General features: G+C 57.6%; 1 protein-coding gene across 1 annotated transcript in view; it reads right to left on the bottom strand.

Moving 5' to 3' along the window:
- Positions 1–14763, bottom strand: part of BCL9L (BCL9 like) — a 33622-nt gene extending 18859 nt beyond the window's left edge. Inside the window, 2 exon segments of the mRNA XM_017870548.1 lie at positions 8202–8255; positions 14589–14763. The gene's annotated coding sequence lies outside the window, so the exon portion shown is untranslated.
- Between the last annotated feature and the right edge of the window lie 8275 nt (positions 14764–23038).

The raw sequence follows: 23038 nt of genomic DNA, 5'->3' as shown, positions 1-23038 counted from the left end.
GCCCTGCACCCCACCCCGCCCCCTTCGGCAGAGCCCGGGCGGAGAGGCAGAGCGAGAGAGCGACAGCCAGCGAGGCAGCGAGCGGGAGGCGGACAGGACTGCAGCGTGCTTCTCCAGGCCCCGCGCGCGGACAGACACACGGACAAGTCCCGCCAGGAGCTGGGCGCGCGCCAGCCGGCAAAAGCTTGGCGAGCACCCGGTGCTGCCGGTAGGGGCTCGGAGACCCACAGACACCCGAACTCTGACTCACACACACTCAACAGCTCACACGTGGACAGGGAGACAAAGACACGCACGGAGCCCAGGAAGCTAGAGGCGCGCGGGAGGCCAGGGAAGCGCCGGGCCGGAGTGGGAGCCACGGAGACAGCCTGGGGCACGCGCAGACACCGGGGCTGCCCGAGGGCTGAGTGGGAGCGCCGGACTCATTGAACAGATGAAAAGACTGAGGCCGGCCACAAGAGAGCCGAAGAAAGTTGAGCCTGGTTGTTACAAAGAAACACGCACAGGGCCATAGATACAGCAACAGACTTACACAAACACAGAGGCCTCACCCAGTTGCCCCCAGCTCTGGCTCCCCCTCGCCTCCCCTACCCGCCCTCCAGCAGTCGATCCCGGTCAAAGGGGAGGAGTCTTGGGCCCATGAGCCTCGTCCCGGTGACAGGCCCGGCCAGACACCGGTGCACACTCCTGATGCTCCCTGCGAGGCTGCTGGAGGCTGGGCGGGGACCTCGGGGTGAGGGGGCCCCACCTGCCACCCTGCGGGAGTGTAACCCCAACTTAACCCTAGGGCACATTGGCCTTCGCCACTCCAGCCCTGTCTCTGGGGAGGAAGGCTCCTGGGGGAAGGTTCCAAAGTCCAGGACCTGCCTGGGAAACAGCCCGCCACCCCCAGCTTCTCCATCACAACCAGGGAAGAGCAGAGGCAGAGGCTGGAGTCACTGGAGACAGCAGGGCCCTGAGCAGGCTCCTGGCTGGCATGCATCTCAGGCTCTCCCTTCACCAACTCGCAGATTCTCAAAAGGATCGACCCCATTTCAACGAGGAAACTGAGGTCTGGGAAGAGGAAGTCATGTGACCTTGAGTCATATATCCAGTACGTGGCAGTGTGGGGACCCTCATTCCAGACACTGCAGTGGCCCCACCTCGCCACCCCAGCCATGACTGCTCCTCTGAGCCTGCATCAGATAGGTGGGCTTCCCACATTCCAGCCACAGTGCCCAGGCCCCCCATAAGGGGGGAGGGGCAGGGCAAGGGCCACTCACTACCTATGTTCACAGCCTCAAAAATTGAGAACCTGTAAGAATTTGGGAAGGGGCTATTAGCAAATCAGTCCTCTCCAGTGGCCTTTCAGGCCCAGGCTCCTCCCCAGAAGACTCTTTCAGTCACCCTCCCCTCTGGGACTCCACCCCCTCTCTCCCACCCCGCCGCAGGGCGAGCTGAGTCAAGCGTGGATGAGTCAGGACTTTCCCATCTCACACCTCCCCGCTTTGCCCCTCAAGAGTCTGCCCCAGCTCCCAAAGACCCCTCCTCCTCCACACACTCACAGTCTCTGAAGACACCTAGAAGGCCTGGTGATGGGAAGCAAGAGGGCTGATCTCAGCCCAATGCAATTTTGAAGTACCAAGTAAAGGGGGCTTCCTAGCACCAGGCCAGAGGCCCTTGAGGTGCAAGAAAGCAAAGGGATGGGGCTCTGGGAACACATCACCGTGCCTCCCTCTTAGGGGGTTAGGTGGGGAGGGGTAGCAAGCTCACAAACAGGGAGCAGGTGCAAGTCACCTGAGTGGAAGGCCAGGCGCATACCAGGAGAATGAATGTGCCCGGAGGAGCGGAGGAGGCGGCTTGACAAAGGGCCTGAGATATCCATCCGTTCCCCACCCGCCACCCCCACCCTGAGTGACTGCGAGGGTAGGAGCCAGCAGCCTAAGGGTTGCAAAGGGTTAAAGTGGACCTGATCCTGGCTGGGGGAGGGAGCTGAGGAAGGCTCAGATGCCCAGAGCCTCCAGGTGTGACACACCGGCTCTGCTCCACACACAACTACCACAGGTAGGGCAGGCATTCACACATCCAGTGGCAACCTGCCTGCTTCCCGCTGCCCCCACGTTGGGAGCCTCTGCTTGGCTCACCAGCTGGCCCACCAGTGTCACTGCCTAGCTCAAAACCACCCCAAAGAGGCAGTAAGAAAATGTTTTGGAGGGTCCATACTTCTGTCTGCCAGGGCCCCCTGTGATGACGCGAGGGCTCAGGACCCTGCTGGGGACAACAGAGCAAACGAGATCCTTGGCCTCTGGCTCAGGGAGATACAGCGCCTAAGACGACAGGGTCCCAAACCCCCTTTCTCCTGGGTGTCAGGACCCCTCAGACCTCAGAAGCTCTCTCCACAACTCAGGTCACTTCCTCTTCCTGAGGTGGTGACTCAGCGGGTGGGGAGGTCAAGGATTCGTAGCCCAGCAGGAAATCTGCTCAAGGACCAAGGTGCTGCTCTGGGACCCTCGATGTGGGGACTTCCAGGCTTAGGGGGCCTTCCCATGGCCCTGGTTCCTAGTAGCTCTCCCCACTTCCCCCCACCCTGTGCCAAAGGAGACCATGCAAATCAGCCATTTTTGCTTGGGAGGTTTTCCCTGGGAGTTTCCAGCCCCACCCCACCTGCAGCCCTAGGGTAATGTCAGACAACCCCAGCTCCACAGGGCCATGGAAACTCCTGGTCCCAGACCTTTCTGGTCTGGGATCGTTGAACAGGGTACTGGGGGGCGATCGGTGGTTTTGCCCATTCTGGCCCACTGTCCCTTCTGGAGCTCGCAGGGACAAGTGGCATTGCTTGGACAGGCCTGAGGTCACCTCACTTCTCTTGGCTCCTACAGTCATTGTCAGTGTGGTCAGGCCTTGGGCAGCAATCATGGCCTGGCAGTGGGGTGCCCCCAAAGACAGCCACCCAATCCCCAGCTGCTCCCTCCCACAGTGGGGGGAGGGGTGGAGAGGGGGTGGGGGGCACAAGGAAACAAGACAGGGCAGGAAGCCCAGGCAGGCGGCGGGCACTCTGGGCCAGGCACAAACAACCAACACAGGAAACCACAGCCCACCCCCGCCCACCCCACCCGCCCAAGGCTCTGGGAGAGAGGAGTGCCAAAAGCCTGGTACCCCCACAGAGGCAAGGGCCAGGGGTTAGCCCAGGGCGAGGGAGGAGCAAGAAGCTCTCCAGTCCTCTCTCTGCCCCAGACCCTACCTGGGCAGGGGAGAGGGAGCCAGGCTGGCAGGGATGGTGCTGCCTCTTTAAATCCACCGAAATCCTGAGCTAGGCCCAACCTAGCTCTGGTTTCACAGGAAGGAAAGGAGCTCAGAAGCCAGTAGGGCAGGCAGTGGTGGCTGGAATTAGCCCCACCGGCCCAAATATATCTGGTCTCTGCCCGCCGCCCCACTGGTACTTCCTGTCCCCTGGCACCTGCACCAGGGTGGGGATAGGAGATGATCCAGGTGCCACTCTCTACGCTATGGAGGCTCCCATCTCAGGAGGTGGTCTGGTGCTGGGTTCATGTGGGTAGAAGGTAACTTCCCAAGCCTGGGTTCCCAGAACAGGCAGAGATGGGCAAGGCAGCTCCCTGTGGGCCCTCACCTGGCCTCAGTCCTCCAAGGGGTTAATCTGGTCCCTATTTAGGGGGGTAGGGGTGGCCGAGGAACCTCCTCCAAACTGCCTGGCTGCTGGGAACAATGGGACCATTGTGGGAGGATGGAGTGCAGCAGACTGCTGGCACAGCCAAGCGCACCACGGTGGGACCTCACCCAGCGCCCGCCCGCCCGCCTGCCTGCTCTGCTCTCTCCCCAGGTACAGCCAGAGGCAGAGGCATCCTCCTGGCCCCTCACCTCGCCTGCTGGCCCACACTCTTGGCACCAGCAGCACCTGGGGACTCCATGAGCTCTGCCCACATTGACATCGAGACTGTCATGACCCTCCAGGATGCAGGCGCACGTGGGCCAGGCCGGGAGGGGTGGGGGTGATGAGACAGGATGTATGCCTGTGATCCTCTGCAGGGGAGACAGGAAGGCCACATGGGGTTTCTGGTGTCAGTCCTGGCACCCTCAGGCAAAAAGGGCTTAGGGGATTGTGAGAGCAGTGACAGGCAAGGTCCCCTGTCCCCAGGCCTTCTCTCCCATACCCATTCAGTAAAGCTGCTCCCAGAGGAGGTCTGGTGCCTGGCGGCCTCGCCCTCTGGGGCTGGGGCCCTGGCAGGCAGTAGGATGCAGTGGAATAAGAACTGAGTTTGAGGGCTGGGCGCAGTGGCTCACGCCTGTAATCCCAGCACTTTGGGAGGCCAAGGCAGGTGGATCAAGAGGTCAGGAGTTCAAGATGAGCCAGGCCATGATGGTGAAACCCTGTCTGTACTAAAAACACAAAAATTAGCCGGGCATGGTAGTGGGCACCTGTAATCCCAGCTATTCGGGAGGCTGAAGCAGAGAATTGCTTGAATCCGGGAGGCAGAGGTTGCAGTGAGCTGAGATGCACCACTGCACTCCAGCCTGGGCGACAGAGCAAGACTCCGTCTCAAAAAAAAAACAAAAAACTGAGTTTGTAGTCAGATAGTGTCAATCACACCCTGCCCCTTCTTATCTATGGGGCCTTGTCCTTCCCTTTATCCCTCTGAGCCTCGGTTTCCTCATCTGCAAAATGAGAATAATTTTATACAGTGAGGTAACCATGTGAAACTAACAGAATGCCTAAGACACACCAGCCCTCAACAAACCACTTCTGGCCTTAATGTCCTCATTTTTACCTTCTGCCATGGCACCCAAATATGTGGGCATTTGGTAAAGGAAGGCACTGTCCAGATATTTTCCCTGTGAGTGTCCAAGAGAACAGGGCCCGTGGGCATCATATTAGCGGTATCAAGTACCAAGACCCAGCTCCTTCCCTGCCTTCCTCTCAGAGGCCAGCTCCCTCCACTGGCACAGTCCTGGGCATCCTGGGCTCACCGACACACTCAAACCCAGAGCATGAAAACAGAGAGGGGCTGGGCGGCTGTCCACTCTCTTAGCCTCAGGACCATGTCTCAAAAGTCCAAGAGGCAAGTAAAGGGGAATTTCCCTTCAAGAGAGCCAGCCTCCCCTCTGCCAGGTACCCTTCTCCCTGCCTGTCCCTTGGCTGTCACCCTGTAGTACTTGGGCTGGGAGAAAGCTTAAGCCTACTCTCTAGCCATGGATCTCAAAGGAACAATTGACAAGCAGTTCTGGAAAGTAGGGGGCCCAGGAAGAAAACCTGTTCTCTTCTCAACTAGAGAGGGCTATATCTCTCCGGGTGGCCCCACAAGCCCCCAAAGGGTTAACAAGGTCCTAAAAATAACCTGCGCCCAGCAGTACCCACTGATCGGAACCCTCCAGCCATCTGTTCCCATTTTCTCCCGTTCACATTGGAACATCTGAAACCAGCCCCAGAGCCCCAGCCCGATCCCAAAAATAGCCCCAGCCTGCCCAAGGAACAGGCCCCAGGGGCTGGGCACAGGAGGCATGGCCAGCCCAGCAGTGAGGCATGGCCCAGGCAGACCCTGAGCCCTCATTCCCCTGGCCCATGGAAGGGAGGTGTCCTCTCTGGATCCAGAGGCACATGGTAAGCAGGGCCAGGGGCTCCAGCCCACCCCTCTCGGTACCACGCCGGAGAGACACCTGCTAGCTCAGTCCAGGCCTCAGACCCAGGGGCCCTGGGATCCTAGGGACTTCTACCACATCTTAGTCCCCAGAAGATTTTACCCACCTATCTGCATAGCTTCCACACCTCATTGTGGGCACCCCATCCCTGCCGCCCACTCCTGGGCTCCTCATTCAGAAGCTCCCAAGCCTCAGCCCCTCCACCATCCCACTCTCACCCCAGGGCCTATAGGAGCCCTGGCCGCCGGCCCCACTCAGCATTCTCCCTTGCCAGCACACAGGGTTAAGGCAGAACTTTTCCTAGCCTGTCCACACTCCCCCTTGCAGCTCAGGGAAGGACTCTGGAGGTGTCCCTTGGACGCTGTGGATGCTGATATTACTCCACTCCCCTTCTGGGCTTCAGGATGCCCCCTCCCTGACCATCTGTGTCCAGCAGGTGCCTGTTTGGCCCCTCAGGGCTCCCCCACATTATCATAGGCCTGGGCACTGCCCCTCAGGGAAATGCCCGGGCAGGGCACAGGGAATCTGGGGGCCCAGGGCCCTGAGGTGTTCCTAACAGCTGCCATCCAGGTCACAGCTCCACACTGACACTTCACTCCCCAAGCCAGGTCCCTGACCCCTAGGCCAGGAAGGAGAGGAGGCGGCCATTTAAGCCATTTAAGGACGGAATGTCTTGTTTGCCTGGTGAGAGCAGAGCAGCAGGGGATGGGGCAGTGGGAGGAGTGCTGGAGCAGAACTGAGCAAACAGCCTCAGGGAGGAGGGCTGGCCCTGAGAAGCCTGAAGATAGCGAGGGAGGCGTGTCCTAAGCTCCCTGGGCCTTCTCCAGGCCCCTGGCTATTTGGCAAACTTGCAATCAAGAAGTCAGTAAGCACCAACGATGGGGAAACGGAGGTAGCAAACAGTGGGTCTGGAGGGGTATTAGAATCCAGGAATCTGGAGTGTGGAAAGGCTGTCTCTTCCCCACCCCCACACTCCCTCTTCTCACTATCAATTCTTTCTGGGCTAAAACCCCTGGGAGGGTCAAAAGTTCCTGTGAAGAGCTCTGACTAATAAAATAGAAGGATCACCAACATTTATTGAGCATTTACTTTGTAACTTCACAGTCCTAAATGCTTCCAGTGCATCATCTAATTTAATCCTCAGAACAGTCTGGTAAGAAAGTATTCTTATTATGCTCACTTTCCCACCAAGAAAAGGGAAGTGCCAAGAAGTGAAATAACTCGCCTAAGGCCCATAATTTTAGAAGAAGCAGGATTTGAATTCAGACTCCCTGGCATCTGGGTTCTGGGCCATTTCACAACACTCCAGATGCACCACAGTATCAGTCCTCTGAACGATGATGAAAGCAAGCATGGGTGCCCAGGCCCCACCCTCTCGCTCCTCACATCCTCCCTCCATGCCTGATGTGCCCAGGGCTTGCCCAGGGAAGATGAGAGAGAGAGCACCACTCCCCACTCCTTCAACCCAGGTACCCGCCTGGCCTGGCCTGTGCTGCCAGGACACAGCAAAGTTCTCCAGCTTCCCCCAGCCCCGCCCAACTCCAGTCCGTTACCTCCTCACCCATCCTTGTCCCTGCTGGTCAGAGGAGGGCACAAGGCCAGTCATTGAGACAACAGCACAGAGCCCCTGCCAAGAGTTACCATGGGCTTGTGAGAGGCCCCAGGTGGGGGTCAAAGGTCAAGTGGGACTCACCAGTGAGGGTGGAGTCCCAGCCCTGCTCCCCACCCACCTGCTCAGCCACACCTGGCCAATGCTCCCCATTTCTTTCATTCCTCAGTAGAGAGCAGGACCACTTCCTCGGTGTCCCTGGGGGGTGGCTTCAATGGGGAGGGTGTGGGCTGAGGTGAGGGGATGAGAAGCCCCTCCCTCCTGGGGATGGTCTAGGAGAAGCGCCTCCTCCCAGTCCCCAGCTTCCTCCAGCTTTCCCTAGTCGGACCGGGAGCCCTCAGGAGTGTTTGTTGTGAATTCAGGGAGTTGTTGCTAAGTAAGGAAGGGGGGCTGATGGAGGGAAAGAGTCTGGCGCGCGCACGCACGCGTGTGTGTGTGTGAGTACACGCACACATGTGTACACTAGGGGACCAGGGGGCCAGGGCTGAAACCACGCTACTGTGGCTGGCAGCCACTCTGGCTTTGACTGAGCCAGAAAAGGCCAAGCCAGCGAGGAGGAGCAAGGACTTGGGATAACCAGGAAATCGTACCTTGCCCTCCAGGGCGATTGGACGGAATCTCCTCGCCTCCCGCAGGGTGGGGCGGGTGGGGGGTGAGATCGGCTGAGATAGAGAAGGGCTGGACTCTCACTGGAGCCTGGCTCTAACCCCTCCCGGCCCGGCCCCACTCCCCACCCGACTGGGTCTAGGGTTCTGGTCAGGCTGTTTGCCCACCAGGAGCCAGAGGAGACCTCCCTCCTCTGGAGGGAGGGGAATGAAAGGAGAGATGGGGGCAGAAAGCCAAGAGGAGGGTGCCCAAAAGACAAAAAGCCAAGCAAGAGGCTAAGCCAGGATAACGCGGCCACCGCAGACAGAAATCAGGGAGGCTGAGAGGGACACACAGGGGCACACAGACCTCTCACCTCAGGAATAATGCCGGGCTCAGGCTCAAGGGTGTGGTCTGGGATGGGGGCTCCCTGTGGAGAGAGGGTCAAAGCTAGAAGCCCCCTTCCAGCAACCTATGCCCCCGCTCCTCCCATCACCCCAGCACCCCCACCAACATACCACATAAACATGTACACACAGTCCACACAGCCTGCAGCTCCAGGAAGTCTCTGAGCTACTCATTTGCCACCCCCCACCCCCGCTAGGACTTCTGTGGATTGGCTGGGAGCCAAGCCTGACCCAGCTGCACCACCCCCCTGCACCCCCCACCCACCACGCTATCCCCTCCCTAGCCTGGAAGAGAGGAGAAAGCACTGGAAGACCTTAGCGCTCCCTTAGAGCTTGGCCCCATGGGGAGGAGGAGAGGCAGAGGACTCCCACGACCTGGCCTGAGGACCTGGGGGAGGAGAGGGATGGGGAGGCTGGAGGACCCTGGATTCTAGTGCCAGCTACCTCCAGGTTATCCTATGTCAGGGAAAAGAATGCCTGTGTATTCTGTGTCCCTGTGTGGTCTCCCTGGCTATAGCCCTGGTCCCCTGAAGACGCCAAGTCCTGAGGACCTGGTCTGGTTGGGAGGGCCTGGGGCGAGGGAATAGGTTTAGCAATTCAGTAGGAGGGGGCTGGGCGAAGCTCCCACAGCAGGCGGGAGGGAGGCTGGTGGCTGGGCTCAGTTTGTACTGGGGGGTCAAAGGGGAGTTCTTTTCCGAAGAATTCTGGGAGAGACGCCAACTAGAGCAAGCTGCTAACCACCCCTCCCTCTCTCTCACTGCACTGGGCGGGGGGTGTCCCTGCCAACCAGACTTAACCCTCTCCAGCCTGTGTTCCTCCCAGACCTGAGATGGGGGCTGCTGGGGAGAAGACTTTGGCTGTGCTCAACTTTCCATTCTAAGGCTCATATAGAGCAGGGCATCTACCAGCAAAAGGCTGGTTCCACACGGCCCCATCTGGCACTGCCCTGCCCTGCCGCCACCTAGGTGACTTTTCTGAGCTCATCTCCTAAAGGTGTCTGCAGTGACGTGTGTGCGTGTCTCAGAGACAGAGATTGAGAAACAAACTGAACATTCCTTGCCAAGGCCCTCCCCCTGCTGGGTCACTGAGCATGGCACCAACCTGTACCCCTCCCTTCCTCCCACTGTGCTCTGGGACCAGAGGCCACTGGGGGTGGGGACGTAAAAGGGACAGCTTATCCTTGTGTCCACCTCCTGCTGCTGTCTCCACAGGTCTCTGACTCACACACACAATCAGCCCCAGCCCCAGCACTCTGCTTCCTCACTGATTTGTCACAAGTGCTTCTGGAGGAATGCATTCCATTCTAGCCTGAGATCCCAGGATGGAAAACTGAGATACAGAAAGGTTATGGAGGTTCTAGTGCCTGCATCCCATGCCGATATAACTCTGCTATCACCGTCCTCTCTTTGGCCCCAAATCAAAAAACCCTAGGAACCTCCTCTTATGTAGAATACTGCCTAAGTGTAGTAGGAGGGAATGAGATTAAACATCAAGAAGGGCTTCCCACAATCGATCAAGGCTACAAGGGCAGCTGGCCCCACCCTAGATGCCTGGATTCCAGACCCCTCTGTCTTCTGCTCAGGCTGGAAATATGAGTGTCTTCTCTTGTTTAGCTATTTGGCCCTCACTGGAGAAGTCAACTTTTTCTGAACCTTAAATTTGCCACCAAGCTCCCAGGTCTAATGTGATTGGCTGTTCCTTGCCCTCAATGAAGCAAGTGACCCCAGGGTGGGGGGTTAGCTCCCTTTCCCCACCCCTTTTCCTTTAGAGCACCGGGCCTCCCTGTAACAACCACCACTGTATAATCAGGACCAGAAGAGGGTGGACAGGTGGTATGGGGACCTTACAAGGTGCTAGGTGCCCGTGAGGGGTAGAGGGAGAGAACCCAGTTCCCAGGGAGGGTTCATCACAAAGTCCCCACTGCACCACTCTCTCTCCAAGGACCACGGAACTGCCAGAAGCCTTGGTCCCACTCCAGGAAACTTCCCTATCAAAGGGCAGAGGACTCCACGTCCCAGGGAGCTGTGGGGAGACCTGTGACTACACACCCCAGACACGTTCCCAGGGAGGAGAGAGGAGGGAAGAGAAGTGAAGCGCATGTGTGTGCACGCACATGCACATGCACGTGGACGAGACACGCCCCCAGCACACACACTCACCAGAGGTACCCCGGACACTGACAACGCAGACGCAACTCCCAAAGATGCACATCCAAAGACGTTTCCTAAAAAGCACTCCAAATTCTCCAAGAGTGGCCCCTTAAGACCCATAGAGGCTACCGTATTCATAGAGACAGCCTCGGGGAGCTCAGGAAACACACATGACATCGGCCAATCACACAGAACTGCCAAACAGAACCGCCGACAGAAGATACACCCACACTAGACACACACACACACACACACTTACACACACACACACAAAGTAGTACGCAGCCATGTGCTAGCACACAAACTCAAACACACAAACTTGCAGCGTACAGTGTGTGAAGTCGGATTAGAAGGCAGTGCTCTGGGGAGGAGGGGAGCCTGCGGGGGGGGTGGAGAACCACTCAGGGATTTCAAAACAATCCTGGTTTCGAAATGCTGGAATTGCTGGATTCAGGGCCATTCCCAGTTGAGGCTGGGGGTGGGGAAGTGCAGAGTGAGGAGGAGGGGAAAACAGGCCAGCCCAGGGCTACCAGTCCATTGGAGAAGGATCGGGAATGGACAGAGGGAGTCCCAGCCCTGGCGGAAGGGGGCCTAGAATAAAACACCAAGGTTAGGAGGGGGACCGGTCCAGGGCCAAGCAGGGAGGGCCTGGGCTGCAAAGGAGAGGCCTCTGCTTTCGTCACTGACAGAAAAAGTGAGAAAGCAGGGGAGGCCGCCCCTCCCCCTCAGCATGGAGAATCAGAGGGAAGCTGTCTGTGTCTTTTCCCCTACTCCTGGGCAGTAGTGACCACCTTCTGCTCTCCAGAGTGGTACCCTGGCTCCCCTTCCCCACCAGCAAGCACAGCCCAAAGTGGGTGGAAAGCTAAGGGGTCACAGGGGATAGGGAGACAGCAAGGGCCTGCAGGAGTCAGGGGTCTTCTACAGGTTCCAGGACCCCCCACACTCAGAGCAGGCTGTGGGCATCCCCCTGGGAACCCAATGCTTTCTTCCTCTCCACAGGGATGCGGAACCCTCGGGGAGACTGAGGCAGTGCAACACATGCCCACACCCAGGAAGTCGCCCCTCCCACAGCAGCCAGAATGCCCTTACTGCCCCTCCCCCAGCCTCCAGGGAAAGTCAGGCTGAGCTCTCCCCGAGGAGGGGAGGGAGGGGAGGTCAGTCCAGGCTGGGGGTGGGGCTCGGAGGCCTGGCCCTGGCACCAGGCAGAGGAAATTCCAGGCTGTAAGTCCAGGCAGCCTTCAGGGCCGCCGAGCCAAGTGACATGCACCAGCTCAGGAGGTGCAGTGCTCTGGCCTTCCCCTCCTAGTCCTGGCCTTCCAGCCCTCCAACTGGCTTCAGCCCCAGCTCTGGGACTCAGATGGGCTCCTCAGCCCTGGCAGGAGCTCCCACCGGCCCCATCCCGGCCCCTCTGGCCAGTTAGAGCCTTGTTTCCTCAGTTCCGAGGGCAGCCCCCACAGTGTGGCTATGGGTGGGCAGCTGGCAGGGCTGGCAGGCAGGGGCACACATGCCGAGCTAGAGCAGCCAGGCGCTCAACAGGTTGAGCCAGTCCATGGAACAGTCGCCCCACCCCAGGGAGAGCGGGCCTGGCAGAGGCTCCCTGCCTGCGGCACCCAGCCTGTACCCACTTGGCTCCCACAGCTGCCCACTTTCCCACGGTGCCATCCCCCTTCTGCCCCCTCCCCCCATCAGAGGTCAGCACCCGGGCAGTGCCCAGGGCTCTGGCACAAGGAAGCAAGGGATGCCATTCCCCTGTCACCCCTGGGTGCCCAGGCTCTTGAGAGACCTCACTCTCAGCAGCCAAAGAGCCCCAGAAAGAGCCAGCATGGCAGCAGGACCATGAGAATCCCAAAGGACCCCCCTACACCTCCCTGTGGGCCTCTTCTGATCCTGGGAAGACCAGACACTTGAACACCCCAGCTCTCCAGAGCTGCCCCAGGTCCTGGGACAGAACTTCAGTGTGTGGTGCTAGGGGCAGTGTGGGTGCCTCCAGCTCCTCCTATTGGACTCCCTGGAGGAGGGCTGCAGAGCTAGGTGACAGTGGCTCTCAGACTCCCTGGAGGAGGGCTGCAGAGCTGGGTGACAGTGGCTTCCTCCACTCCTGCCTGGGCTGCTGCTGCTGCAACCCTGGTCCTTTCCTCCCTCTCCACTCCTGGGCTCCATGGAGCTCCATCCCAGCCACTCCCCTGACAGGCAGGCAGCTCCCCTTTGCTCGGCATCTCCTTTAATCTAAAGCAGGTGCCAGGCATTCCAGCCCTTGCTGAGCCGACACTGCCACCCCCTAGGCCTCTGCCTAGAGGCTACTGTCCTGCCTGGTGTGGAAGTTGAGATCCCAGCCTAGGGCTCCCGCTTAACCCAGGTACCAGGACTCCAAAGGCAGGAACTAGCTAAGCAGGGTCATGGGTACCCAACACAGATTCAACAAGCGAGATCAATAGGTCCTAAACTGCCACTGAGGCGCTAGATTTCTGTGGACTGCCACTCCCTCTCTAGGACCCTGTAGTATCTCTCCAATCCTATGACTCCCCATCCTAGTAGAAACTCATTCTGAACCTCCATATGGGCCTCCAGAACCCATCACCAGTCATGGGACCCCTTCTACTCCAGGCACAAAAGTCACTCTGGATCCAAGATTTTAGGTATTCCACCTGCCCCTCAGCACCCTTCCTGCTGTGAGCCATCACCCCACACCACTCAGGAGCAACATGGGCAAGCAGGGAACCCCTAGAGGGAGGTGGCCAGAAGGCTGGCCTTCCAGACCTGGCTCTCCAAGGCCAAGGAGGCAAATCACCTGGGGGAGGTGGCACCTTCCTTCCTGGCACCAGCCTCCCAGTCTCTCTCCCTGCTCCTCACCTTCTTCACCCATTCTCTCCCGGTCCTGTCCTGAGGCCTCTATCATCAGGGCCTCAGAGCTGACACCAGGAAGACAGGGCCTGAGCACGCTCTTCCTCTGGGGTCATGAAACTGTGGTTCTGACCCGAAGAAGGTAGCCAGGCCCATGCTGAGAGGCAGCAAAGGAGCAAGGCAGCCCCTGCCCGGAAGTGGCTGCACCCTGGAGAGGCTGAGAAGAGAGGGAGAAGACAGTGGAAGCCCACTCACTGTGGCGGTCTCATCCAGAGAGCTGCTCAGAGGCAGCAGCAGAGTTAAAGCAGACACAGTTCACAGACAGCTTTCACACTAAACCAAGGCTGGGAGTGAGGGCAAAAGATCCAGGGAGCCTTGGAGCCCCTTTCTGAAGGCTCAAACACATGCCCAGGTCACCTCTCTCAGAGCAACACTTTTTCTCCTCTCAGCAGAGGTCCCCCCAGACACAGACACAGACACCCACCCCAAGCAGCAGACAGACAGAAAGAGGAGGGAGGGAGGGGGTGTCAGAAAAACCCGGAAGGAAGGAAGCTGGACAGACAGACAGAAGCTGATCCTAGCCTCATTCCTCCACAGAGACACCCTCCAGACTCCTAGACTTCAAGGGACTCTCTCCTTAGTAGTCCTCTGTCTCTTCTGAAACCAAATTCCAGCAGCTCTGGAATAGGACCTACCCTAGCGGAACAAGAAGCGTAAGCTCACTTCTCTTCCTGCATTCTTCCCCGAGGGTTCCTTTGGATCAAGGCAGGGGCCACCTCCCCTTAGCAGCGCAGGGACACCTCCAAGGAACTGTATGACTGCCCCACCCCCAGCCAAGCCCACATCACTCAGAAGCCTTGAAAGAAGAGACTCCTCAGTCACAGCCCCCGCTACTTGCAGGCAGTGCCTAGGGGAAAAGGGTGACTGACCCCCAGCTCTCCCTAGTCCTAACCCACCTCCTTCTGGAGGCTCCCATCAGTCAGGGGAGGAGGGCTGGGGTGCGAAGACCCACAGGGTTGGTGAGCCTGGGAGGGGGACTACATCTCCCAGAAGCCCCCAGGGCAAGGTTCGCTGCTCCAGCTGGCCCAAGGCCGGCCTTGTTCTCTGCGCTAGGGTGGCAGGGTCCCCTGGCTGCCCCTAAGCCCTCCCCACGGTGTTCTGGAGCTGCCAACCTGATTGGGGGCTTAAGAGTAGCCTCCACTGACCCTGGGGGCGTCCCCCACACCTTAAACAGCCTAGGGGTACGTGCCAGAGAGCAAGAGACAATTCGACTGTGTTTCCCCTCCCCGATTTAAACTGGATCTCCCTCCTCGCGCCTCTGCTGGCCTGGCATGACTTTCGCCTTGCCCCCAGCCCACCCCTCACCTCACGCGGATTGGGGGGTCCTCACGCCAGGCCGGAGCTGGAAGCCATAACCAGGTCAGGGTCGGTGTGTGGATGGGGGTCCTCCTGCTCGCCAGTTGGAGATGCAGAGAGGGCGGGCAGGCGGTGATCTTTTGATCCTGGACGCCTTGAATCTCAATACCAGCCCGGCCCGGGGGAGGCTATCCGGGGATCGCTGGGTGCCTGGGTTCCTGCCTCCCAACCGCGGAGCATGGTCGTGGGCGCCGGGCAGCGGCGGGAGAGCGCGCACACCCGCCGGGGCCGGGGCGCGGGGCTGGGGTCTCGGCCCCGAACCTCAGGACTCCGGCTCCTGCTCCCGCTCCTCCTCCCTTGCTTGCTTCCTTCCTTCCTTCCTTCGCCTCCTCCTTTCACTTTCCCCAAAGCCCGCGGGGATGGCGGGCGCTGGGTGGGGAGGGGGCTGTCTGGGCGCTTATTGTTGGTCGGACGCCGAGGGTCCGGGTCGCAGCCCCCGGGCTGCGCGGCGCCGGGGACCCAGGTGTGCGGGCGTCCGGCCGTCTGGCTCCGGGCGGCGGCAGTGGTGCAGCGGCCCCGGGTCCGGGGCATGTCCAGCCACTGGCTCCGCCGCGCGCCGCCGCCTCCCCGGGCTCCCCTGCGCTGCCGGAGCCTCGCTCGCCCCTCCACTCGGCTCCACTCCCCAGCCTGAATAAGCATCGGGGCTCTCTGGCTGCCTCCTTCTGCCTTCATACCAGAGCCCGGAGAGGCCCCTGTCAAAATAAGAGCTCCCCCATCTCGCTTGCCTCCTCGCCCAACCCGGCTCCCCCAGCCTCCCAGTGGTCTGACTGGGTAAGGCGCCCGGCCGGCTAGCCGGAGGCAGGTTGGCCCGGGGGCAGGGAGGGGGGTTTCTTCTCCCCACTCCTGAGGATTGAGGAGGAGACGCGCCAACAACATCCCAGGCTAGGGAAAGGTTTGACAAACCTACCTTCCTGTCTGCACTGATTGGAAGGAGTGGAAGTTGCCCGGACACACACACACACACACACACAGCACTGGGTCCCCTCTTCATTGTACCCACCCACATCCATAATGCACTGAGCATCTCTATTCATGTCTCTCCCCTAGTAGACCATGAGGTCCTTGAGGACACAGACTGAGTTTTTTCATCTCAATCCTCAGCAGCACAAAGTAGATGCTAAGAAAATGTTTGTGGAAGTGAAACCTTTGTCTTCTCAAAAGAGCTCTCCTAACCTAACCTCAAAGTGCTTCTCTCTCTCTCTCACACACACACTCACACACACTCTCACCACCCTATAGGACTATCGATGCAATGAAAAACAAATTGTAAAGCACTTTTTTTTTTTTTCAGACGGAGTTTCGCTCTTGTTGCCCAGGCTAGAGTACAATGGCGCGGTCTCAGCTCACTGCAACCTCCGCCTCCTGGGTTCAAGCGATTCTCCTGCCTCAGCCTCCCAAGTAGCTGGGATTACAGGCACCTGCCACCATGCCTGGCTGATTTTGTATTTTTAGTAGAGACGGCGTTTCACCATGTTGGCCAGGCTGGTCTTGAACTGCTGACCTCAAGTAATTGGCCTGCCTTGGCCTCCCAAAGTGCTGGGATTACAGACATAAGCCACTGCGCCTGGCCCAAAGCACTTTTTAAAAACATTTCACATGTTTCAATGTTCATCACAAACCTTCAAGAAAGATGTTATGGTCCCATTACAGAGGTGAGGAAATTGAGGTTTACATTACCTACGGGCTTACCCAGAGCTACCCAGCTAGAAAGTGGTAAGCCCAGGAATAGAATTTGGGTCTCCTTATCCCAGGGCACTTTCACTGTTTCCTACTGTCCCCACCCACCCAGAATTAATACCAAGTGACAAGCATTGACTGTGTCTGATAGGAAGAACACTAGCCAGCCTGCTTGCTCCTGCTGTTTCCTCAGCCCTGTCCCCTGCCCATCCTCACAGATGGTCCCCAGATAACTCTAGCCTCACTGACCTCCCTCTCTTCTGACCACCTATCCTGTCATAGCATCTGAGTACTTCCTCATGTGTTTTATCTTGTTTGTCACATACATATATGTGTGTGTGTGTATATACATCCCTATACATATATAGGTGTATACACACACACACACATATATGTCTGATTTCCCCCAAAAGATTCCTAAGGGCTCAGACCATGCCTCCTAGCCTCTACATTCCCCACAATACTCAAGTGCTGGCTGGGTTCATAGTAGGACTTCAGTAAATACTGATTTGATGGGTTGATGGTGCCAACAGCTGGGCACTGGACAAGGTTTAGGGAGGCACAGGTGGAAGGGGCCAAAAACCTGAAAGAAGATAACATAGTAGCCCCCCTCACCATGTGTCCCGTCACCACTTACAAAGCATTTTCATGCATGTTGTCTCATGATGATGCTTTGATCTAATCACCAAAACTTTTCCAAGTGCGAATCTGCTGCGCCAAGCACTGCCCTGGGTTAGGGGGTTGAATCACCACAGTCCTGAGAAGTCGATTTTATCCCCACTTAAAAGAAAAGAAAACCAAAAGCCAGAGAGGCTTCTAGTGTGAAAGATCCCAGCACCTAGACTAGTAACTGACCCATGGAAATAAAGTTTAATTTCTTATCTTCTCTCCAGAAAGACATAATATGGGCCCCCACTTCTCAAACAGGGTGCTTGTTAGAGGGGACCACGGCATTTATGTGGATCAGTTTTCCCTTACATATGTGACAAGCCAAAGGGGCACAATTCCTGGCTCATGGCAGGGTCCAAAACAGAGTTTGCAGGGGCGAGTGAGTCTGTGTTGCCAGGGGTCTCTTAAATGGTGCACAATACATGTCCTATGGAGCAGCCATGCAGAGCGCTCCCCTGGGTGGGGCTGTGACTCATTCCCCCAGCGGAGGTTCCAGGTTGGGATTCGGAGCTGAGCTCTGGGCAGCCACAAGTTCTGGGTGGAACCCTGAAGAGAGCCAGGAGGAAAGGAGAGGCAGGGGGCCCTTGCTGGAATCGAGCGGCTCCCTCTACTGGCCAACTCGGGGAATCTCTGTGTTTCCGTGTATCTGTGTGTCACTGTGTCACGAGGGGTGTCACAGGTGTGTCAGCGTTGGCGTTCGTCGGTGGAAGTGCCCGCATGGGTATGGATGCGTGAGGGTGCCCGTTTGTGACGCAGTGTGGGTGTGCCAGCGCCACGAGGGGGTGTTTCTGGAAGCACAGTGTGTACACACAACTGTTATATTGTAATGCAATTTACTTTGAGGCTGCTGGGGGTCGGCGCGAGGGCTGCTGATGATCTGAGATTAGGCATCCCGTTGCCGGGGTTACTAGGACAAAAGGATTCTCCAGCTGGTACTCTTCACCGGCTGGAGCACTAGCCCAAGACGGTGGGAGGAGTCCAGACCAAACAGTTCCTGGAAAGGACTCTATCCCCTAAAGCAAATAGGGACCCAAGAAAGAGTTAACGCAGAGTCCCACAGTGACTTCAATCATTGGTTCAGGGCACTGTCAGTCAGAGGTCTGGGGGCGGGGTTTGTGTGGCCGCCGTCTGACTGCCCAGCGCCCCTCACTTGCCCCTCGACCCCCACATCATCTCACTGCTGGGCTGCGCCCGCACCCCCATCTTGGTGGCGACACCGTCCTGGGCCCTGGAGGAAGAGCTGATCCGGGCATCCTGGCTTCCCCACTCACTCCAGCTGCCTGGCTTCCTGATAGATGGTGATTATTATATAATAGACTTGCTGGACAGAACCGTGCCAGCGCTCGGAACATTGCCCCCTCCTCGAAGCTTGCCCCAGGGCCTGGCACCTGCCATACAGAGCCTGCTGCCTGGTTCTGCCGGCGCCCCCCAGCAACGCCTCCGTTTCGGGGTGGGAGACCCCAGGACCAGGTCCTGGGATGGGGCGGGCGCCAAGCGGAGAGAAGCAGAGCCGGTGCCCTGCGGGTCTCAGGGTCGGCCTGAGGAGTGTGGCTTCATAAGCTCCTCTCAGGATAGTGGGACCCGCCTGGCCCCTTCCAACCTGAGCTTGCAACTTGGGAGCCAACAGAGGAGGTGCTAGGGGGCGCAGGGGCCAGGGTGGGAACGGGAAGGAGTTTGGAAAAGGTGCGGGGGCAGGAAAGGGAGGCTGAGAGAGGGGCCGGCTGGGGCAAGGGGGAGGGACTCTTATCCTGACAGGGCTCCCGCCTTCCCCGACTGGAGGGTTTGGAAAAACTGAGCAGGCAGCCAAGGCTTGGCTGGAAATCCTGCAGCCCACCCTCCTGGGGACACAAAGCTGGAGGGCGGGGGCAGGGCGGGGGGAGAGAGCACGACCCCGGGGAGGACAGGGCCTCTTTTGGGGCTGGGGGCCCAGGGGCCAGGACCCTGGGGAGGGGTTCCTGACGCTGTCTCCCTGCAGTCTGCTTCCCCTTCTCCTCTACCCCTCCGCTTCCCCTCCTCCCCCTCCGCGGCTCCAGTCTTGCAGATTGCGGGCAGACTTAACTCCTTGAGTGCCAGCCTGGTGGACTCTGTGGTGATGACGCTGTGAGGGAGGGAAGGAGGAGGGACTCCGGACCCCACTCCCACCCACAGTTTAACACCTTGTGCCCCGGAACTCAATCCCGGAACTGGTCGGGTTCCAGGGCCCTGAAAGGCTGCTTGGTTCTGGAGTCGCCACACGCAAAACAAGGCACCTGAGAGTTGCGGAATCGCCCGCTCTCTTGCCTAATCTTCCCTGCCTCCCATCCCCACCGCCGCCCTCTGGGTCTCTCCCTCCACTCTTTGGCTACCCTCCCCCCACCCCCCCATCTCCAAGTTGCAGCCGACAGCAGAGGTCCTTGCCAGATTGACGCAGGGGAGCCCGGAAGTCTGGGTTCTGTAGCTGCCTCAGCGCTCTCCTCTACATCCCACCACTGAGGCCCAGCGCAGGTGACCGCAGCCCATGCCTCTCTTGCCCCTAGAGGGGCTGCTTCACCCATCTGGGGGGCTAACTACCCTACGGAGGCAGGGAACGCTAGCCTGCTCCAGCGAGGACTAAGGACCTGAGTAGCTGGAAACCTGACTTCGCCTCTACCCTAGCCCCTCCCCTGGCGAACAGCCCCTCCCCCGTCCTCTGTGCCCCTCAGCTCTGCTGTAAATGACTGCCGAGAGAATACCGCAGACTAGGCAGGAAGGGGTTAACGCAGCTACCGCGCTCGACTGGAGCGCCAGGTGAGGCACCGCCCATCTTGGCCTTCAGGTGTGTGGGTGGGGAAAGAGGAGGGTATACTGACCTTAAGGGCTGCTTTTTTGCCCCCTGGTGGCTAAATCTGGCTTAGCAGCCGCTGGCAAAAATAGGCTCACATGGGGATTCGCGGAAGAAGAGCATTGGCGACGACAGTAGAGTGTTCCTCTTGCGGGAACAGCACCTTCCCAGGGAAGGAGATCCTTCTGGGAAGGCTGATGGAAGGAGGGAGCTCCCACAGTCCCTGCCACACCATCTCTTTCAGCAGGCTGCCTCAGCCACTTCCAGATCCTTGCCCTAGGGGCTCTATTTGTGCGTCCCAAACACCTGAAGGAGGGTAGAAAAAAAACTGGAAGATATAGGCCCTGTCCTCCCAAGGTCTCCATCTAATAGAGAGGGTCTGTAGGAGGAAGTTGCTCTCTCCTACCTTTTCTTTCTGTGCCTCACGCCTTCCCAGAGCACCCATTCCCTCCAGACCCCAGCATCAAATACAAATCAGCCAGGCTTCAAAGCTCCTACCAGCCACCCCAAGCCGCTTCAGCTTCCCTCCCCTCCAGCCAAGCTGCTTTCTAGGTCCCTCCCTGTAAAAAGACTCCACTTGAGGGATTCCAGGTGTTCTTATCCCCAGCATGGCTGAGACCCTTCCTCCCATCTACCCAAAGCCCTCCCTGGTTAGCAAAGCCAATCATCTTGAAGGGCTCCTTCCCCTCCCCCTTTCAATTGCCTTACTTTTCTGCCTCTCCTTATTTCCCACTACTTTCCTTTCAAGACTTCTTTTTGCATGGGCAGTTCACCCAATTGGAGACAATTCTGTCCTCCTTGTACCCTGTGATACCTCAATATTTGCCTTTTCTCCCAGCTCAGTGGCAAGCCCTGTAGCCCCAGCTAGCAGGCGGGAGGATCGCTTGACCACAGGAGTTCTGGGCTGTAATGCATTATGCTGATGGGTGTCCACATCAAGTGCAGCATCGATATGGTGACCTCCTAGGAGTGGGAGACCACCAGGTTGACTAAGGAACAGTGAACTGGCCCAGGTCAGAATGGAATAGATTGAAACTCTGGTGCGGATCATGGTGGGATTGGGCACACAAGCCTGGACAACACAAAGACACCCTTTCTCTTTATTTTTATTTTTTTTCAAACACCAGCTCAAACCAGATGAGACCTTGTCTCTTAAAAAAAACAAAACAAAACAAAACAAAGTCTTTTCCTTCAGGAATCCTTCTCTGACCAGCCCCACCTACTTATTCATCCAACAGATATTTATTGAGGAGCTGCTATGTGCCTGGCACTTGACTAGACACTGGGGTGGTATATGTTGGTGACATAGATGTTTGTCCTTGTCCTCACACAGCCTGCAGCCTTGTGGGGGTCAGAAAACAAGTGAACGGGTGATTTCAATTCAGTGTGGGCACACTTAGGGGAAGTGGACGCCAATCCCAGACTTGAGAGTTTGAGGAAGCTTCCTGCAGGGACCAACTGTCTGAGCTGGAACTTCCAGCATAAGGTATGGTTCTGTCCAGACAAACAGTACATCTCACTAGAGCTCTAAAGATAGAATAGGAGGCTGGGTGTGGAGGCTCACCCTATAATCCCAGCACTTTGAGAGGCTGAGTTGGGTGGATTGCTTGAGTCCAGGAGTTCAAAATCAGCCTGGGCAACATGGCAAAACTCTGTCTCTACTGAAAGCACACACACAAAAAAATTAGCCAGGCATGGTGGTGCATTCCTGTAGTCCCAACTACTCGGGAGGCTGAGGTGGGAGAATCACCTGAGTCTGAGGTGGTCGAGGCTGCAGTGAGCCGAGATCGTGCCACTGCACTCCAGCCTGGGCAACTGGAGTTAGACCCTGTCTCAAAAAAAAAGTAGCATCCCACCAAAGCCTCTCCACCAGTTGTTATGAGAGGCCTCTAAGGCAGCATTCCCAAACAATGCTTCTTTTTGTTTGTTTTTTTCCGAGACAGAGTCTTGCTCTATTGCCCAGGCTGGAGTGCAGTGGCGCGATCTCTGCTCACTGCAACCCCCGCCTCCCAGGTTCAAGCAATTCTCCTGCCTCAGCCTCCCGAGTAGCTGGGACTATAGGTGCCTGCCACCACATCCAGCTAATTTTTTGTGTGTGTTTTTAGTAGAGATGGGGTTTCACTGTTTTAGGCAGGATGGTCTCGAACTCCTGACCTTGTGATCCACCCACCTCAGTCTCCCAAAGTGCTGGGATTACAGGCGTGAGCCACCATGCCCAGCCCCAAACAACCCATTTCTGATTCTCCAAGTCCCAAAAGAACTTTGGTCTGAGAGTCCAAAGTACAAGTCCTTGGCCTAGTCACTCCCTATCTCTGGGTTGCAGCTTCTTCAAATGTAAAACAAGAGGCTTAGGTGCCTTTATCTTCATGCTCTTCTTTATCCTATAGATAGCGATTAAATAGTTGGCTTATTGAGAGACAAACACTCACTTGGCTCTGATCTGCATGGGGTTACCAGAGCTCATAAACCCAGGAGAAGCTGCCAGAGGCAGGGTCTCAGAGAAAGCCAGTTGGTCAGTCACTCGTGTCTCGCCCACTGCCCCCTTGGTCTGGCAGTTCTGCGTCCTGGGAACATGTCATTCTTGCTGCTAATGGAAGGCAAGAGGCTGAGATTGTGCTGGAGGGGAGAGCATGCCCATAATATATTTAGTTACTGCATTAATCTGCTCCAATATGTAGCACTATAGGACTGTTATTTTTGAGAGATGGAAGGTTCTCAGGTGAGGAAACTGCTCGGTGAAGGTCCAGAGTGGTGAAAGGACTTCCCTAAAAGCATAGGGCTGGTGCTGATAGCTGGAAGAGGTACCCAGGCCTCCATGGCCAGACTCTTTCCACTACACCACGGCAGCACTTGATCCAACTTTCCACTGGACTTCTTCCTGTGTCTGGCTCATTTCCCTGTGAGGCCATACGATCTGGGAAGGCAGACTCGGCCTCCTTATCTGGACATGCCCCAGAGCCTGGAGGGGTGATCAGAACCTGCCTTCTCCCAGGCCCCCCTTTTCTCTCTCATCATGACCCTGTTTATATTTATGTAGCTCCCTTACTCGTTCTAAAACAGCTTCCCAAGCCGGGCGCGGTGGCTTGTAAGCCTGTAATCCCAGCACTTTGGGAGGCCGAGACTGGCGGATCACGAGGTCAGGAGATCAAGACCATCCTGGCTAACACGGTGAAACCCCGTCTCTACTAAAAAATACAAAAAAGGCCGGGCGCGGTGGCTCAAGCCTGTAATCCCAGCACTTTGGGAGGCCGAG

This window comes from Rhinopithecus bieti, unplaced genomic scaffold (assembly GCF_001698545.2).
Source record: "Rhinopithecus bieti isolate Rb0 unplaced genomic scaffold, ASM169854v2 scaffold_5002, whole genome shotgun sequence".
NCBI lineage: Eukaryota > Metazoa > Chordata > Mammalia > Primates > Cercopithecidae > Rhinopithecus > Rhinopithecus bieti.
This window is presented reverse-complemented; position numbering and strand designations above follow the sequence as displayed.